We start from the raw sequence: 4385 nt of genomic DNA on the forward strand, positions 1-4385 counted from the left end.
TTCTCCTTTGCTTTTCGCTTCTCTTCTTTTCACAGCTATTTGTAAGGCCTCCCCAGACAGCTATTTTGCTTTTTTGCATTTCTTTTCTATGGGAATGGTCTTGATCCCTGACTCCTGTACAATGTCACGAACCTCATTCCATAGTTCATCAGGCACTCTATCAGATCTAGGCCCTTAAATCTATTTCTCACTTCCACTGTATAATCATAAGGGATTTGATTTAGATCATACCTGAATGGTCTATCAAAAAACAGATATCACAAGTTAATGATTTTAGTGCCGTTGTAAGAAGATACAAGAATCTGGGGTCATTGAAATTCTTCCCGAGATATGCAGCTAACTCTCTATGAGTTTGTTTATCTAAAACAGGGAATGCCTCCTTCTGTTTTTTCATCCTAAATTCCTTTCAGGATGCATTGTTGGTTGGTGACTACCTGAGTTCTGACTTAACTCTTGTATAACTTGTTGTTACATATCTTTTTAATCAGTAGTATGTGGTTATTCACAGTATTTTAACATCAGTACCTCTGACTTATTTAACTTTGCTAAATTGTGAAATGTACATAGTAGAGTGCATTTTAAGCAGTAATAGTTATGAAAGAACACCATTGTATTTACTTGTAAGCTTAAGAAAAAGACTTTCTGTAGCACCTTGGCAGTCCCTGCCCGTTTCTGTAGACATTCCCTACCCCAGCCTCTTACATCCCTCAGGACCACTATTGCAATTTTAAAGTTAATTGTTCCTTTGCCTTTCTTTGTAGTCTTACCATACAAACACACACACACACACGTATTCCTAAATGAATCATTGATTGTCTGTTTTTGAACTTTCTCTTCATAGAAAAGTATCATAGCATATACAGTCTTTTGCAAGTTGGCTTTTTTTGTTCAACACTGTTTTGGGGATTCGTACTTGCTGATGTGCAGCTGTAGTTCACTGCTTGCTGCTGAATTGTTTTTGTGTACTGTACTTTTTATTTTCCTATTCTGCCAATGGATTTTTACATTTCCAGTTTGTATGTTTATTTCATTCTTGTTATTAAGAACCATTTCATGACATGTAAAATCATTTCACAGTGTTATAAGAAAGCTAGCAACTTCTCAAACACTTAATTCATTCTTTAAACATCTCAACCAGATAATGAGAATTTCACAGCAAAATTATTATCTAGAAAACTGCAGTTCCTGTGTCAGAGGGAATTGAGTGCAAGTCCCATGAATGAAGGAATCAAAGATTTCATTGTGGAAATTAGAAGCAGATGCTTCTAAGTTGGGGGATTTTCCCTGAGAACAGCACTTTTTGTTGGCTGTGTCATGCTAAAAATTCATCTTGGCTGAAAGGAATTTTTGCGCCTGGTTGCTAAACCTGATACGACTTTTGAATACAGATGACTATGAAAAAATAAAGTTTATGTGGTTTGAAATTCATGAATTTTCACCGTTGCCTTTTTTCTTCTTGTTGGTTGCTTATCTAGCGTCTCCCCTCATCTTCCAACTTCCCAAAGGTACCCGTGTTTTTGTTTTGATGTCCACGCACTTCAGGGGAAGTTGCTCCCACCTCTGGCTCTGGAAGTGGGCCTTGGGAGGCCTCAGCTAATCTGCGGAGTCCATGCCCCTCTGTCCAGTGATAGAGAGCTTGTAACCCAAGACATCCAGTCAGATTGAGTATCAGTACTCTTGTTTGCCTCTGCATTCTGGTTGATTAAGCTACTCTGAGAGATGCCAGCCTTAAAGTGGAGTTATTCCAAGGTACCAAGAAGAAACTAGGCCCTGGATGACATATCAAGCTACCATATCAAACCACCCACAAGCTTACCCATCCTACTTCTAAGCTTTAAGTTACTTTAGTTTTTATAAATTCCCCTTATGTCATTTAACTAGTTTAAATATCAGTAGGTAACTCTCATATAGGGCTTGCCATATGCTTTATAGCATCCTTTAAGGTAGATACAGTTATTATTTCTATTCTACAGATATGGAAGCTGAGATGTAGAGAGGTGAAGGGACTGGTCCAAGATCATACAGCTAATAAATAGTCCAACCCAGGCAGTGTGGCTCCAGAGTCCAAGTGCAATTTAGGTATCTTGGATACTTGCAGCTTAGTGCATCCCACCCGATGTATCTTTATATATGTTTGCTTTCACACAAGTTGGCTTACCCTGATACACATGGAGACTTTCCCCCAAACTACTTTGTTGACAGTACTGACATTATGTTTGTTCACTAAATTTAAAGACAAGAAAAAAAAAGGTGCCCCCTTTCACCTGTAATTAACATAGAGAAAATATTCAAGAAGCTGTAACCAGTATTGACACCCTTTGCTGGGGTGGGTTCTTCTTAAAGAACCTAATTTTAATCTTAATTGCTAGGGAATTCATTCACATTTTTGGTGAATTTCTAAATAATTTACTCAACACAACTCAGTAGTGTAATAGTGTTAGTCGCTCAATCGTGTCCAACTCTTTGCAACCCCAGGGACTGTAACCCACCAGGCTCCTCTGTCCATGGAGTTCTCCAGGCAAGAATACTGGAGTGGGTTGCCATTCCCTTCTCCAGGGGATCTTCCTGACCCAGGGATCGAACTTGAGCCTCCTGCATTGCAGGCAGATTCTTCACCATCTGAGCCACCAGGGAAGGGCACCTTTCCTGGGTGCTTATTACAGACCCAGGACTACTGTAGGCATTAGAAACCTAGAGATGCTAGCAGATTCTCCCAGTACTCTTCGGGAAGCAGACTCACCAGCAAGCACAGAGGTGATTAGGAATGCAGGAGAAACACTCCTCAGCTGCCTGCCGATGTGGAGACGTGCTTCGCAGACCTGTGTCTTGAGTTTTCCAGGGAGAACGAAAACGCTTTGCTTTTGTTCTTTTGGAGATGGGTGAAATAATAGGCAAGGAAACACCGTGGTCAAAAGCATGGAAATAAGAGAGCAAGACTTGCTCAGGGAACCATAAGGAAAGAATTTTGACAGTATACAACTTGAGCGGTCACACTGGGGAAGAGGGGGGCCTGATGATGGAAGATGGCTGTGCCTCAGAGTTCACGTGCTGTCCTGTGGAGCTGCTGCGTCGCCGAAGTATGTGAGCTGGGTGTGATGTGCAAGTACAGTTTCATGAGGTTCACTCTGGCAGCTTTGCGGGGGTGATAGATTTAAAGAATGAGACAAGACGTTTGGAAATCTAGATTAGAACACAGTGAGGAGGTATAGCAGAGGAGGTAACATGACTAGAATGAGACTAGACAGAAGGAAGGTCTGTTTTTTTTTTTTTTCTTACTAAGTTTATTTTTTAAATGTATATATAATGACTAAATCTATCCCAGTGTTTCAGCCATTAAGGATTACTTGTTATCCTTCCTCCCTCCCACCTTCCTGGGCTTTAGGTTTGGAAAAACTGTCTATCAAAATAAATTTCAGTCATTTGTTTTCTTTCCTTTTTTTTTTTTAATCTGGCAGGTAAAACTAATTGTGCTGTCAAAATAAGCACTTAAAATGATATTAGGTTGATGCAAAAGTAATTGTGGTTTTGCACTGTTGAACTTTGCCATATGATATTGGAATAGATTCTTAAATACATGTGGTTATGTTATATACATCATTTGAATGCACATTTCTCTCTTTATGTTTTTTTGCTAATGACTTATTACTTGCTGTTTGTATTCTATTAGACTGTAGAAATGATGTTAGACAAAAAAAAAATGCAAGCAGTTTTTTTATTCAGCTTCAAGCTGGGTTGTAAAGCAGCAGAGACAACCCCCAACATCAACAACACATTTGGCTCAGGAACTGCTAACGAATGTACAGTGCAGTGGTGGTGGTTCAAGAAGTTTTGCGAGGGAGATGAGAGCCTTGAAGATGAGGAGCACAATGGCCAGCCATTGGAAAGTAACAACAACCAACTGAGAGCCATCATTGAAGCTAATCCTCTTACAACTACATGAGAAGTTGCTGAAGAATTCAGTGTCGACTATCCTACAGTCGTTTGGCATTTGAAGCAAATTGGAAAGATGAAAAAGCTCAATAAGTAGTGCCTCCTGACCTGACCAAAAAAAAAAAAGGTCGTTTTGGAGTCTCTTATTCTATGAAACAACAAACCATTTCTTGATTGAATTGTGATGTGCAATGAAAAGTGGATTTTTTTAAAATTTTATTTAATTTTTAAACTTTACATAATTGTATTAGTTTTGCCAAATATCAAAATGAATCCACCACAGGTATACATGTGTTCCCCATCCTGAACCCTCCTCCCTCCTCCCTCCCCATACCATCCCTCTGGGTCGTCCCAGTGCACTAGCCCCAAGCGTCCAGTATCATGCATCGAACCTGGACTGGCATCTCATTTCATACATGATATTTTACATGTTTCAATGCCATTCTCCCAAATCT

At 39.6% G+C, this 4385-nt stretch overlaps 1 protein-coding gene across 3 annotated transcripts in view; it reads left to right on the forward strand.

Moving 5' to 3' along the window:
• The window catches only part of FRMD6 (FERM domain containing 6), an 88947-nt gene that overhangs the window by 28051 nt on the left and 56511 nt on the right, over positions 1-4385 (forward strand). The gene's annotated exons all lie outside the window — the stretch shown is intronic.

Source organism: Bison bison, unplaced genomic scaffold (assembly GCF_000754665.1).
Source record: "Bison bison bison isolate TAMUID 2011002044 unplaced genomic scaffold, Bison_UMD1.0 scf7180017864174, whole genome shotgun sequence".
Classification (NCBI taxonomy): Eukaryota; Metazoa; Chordata; class Mammalia; order Artiodactyla; family Bovidae; genus Bison; species Bison bison.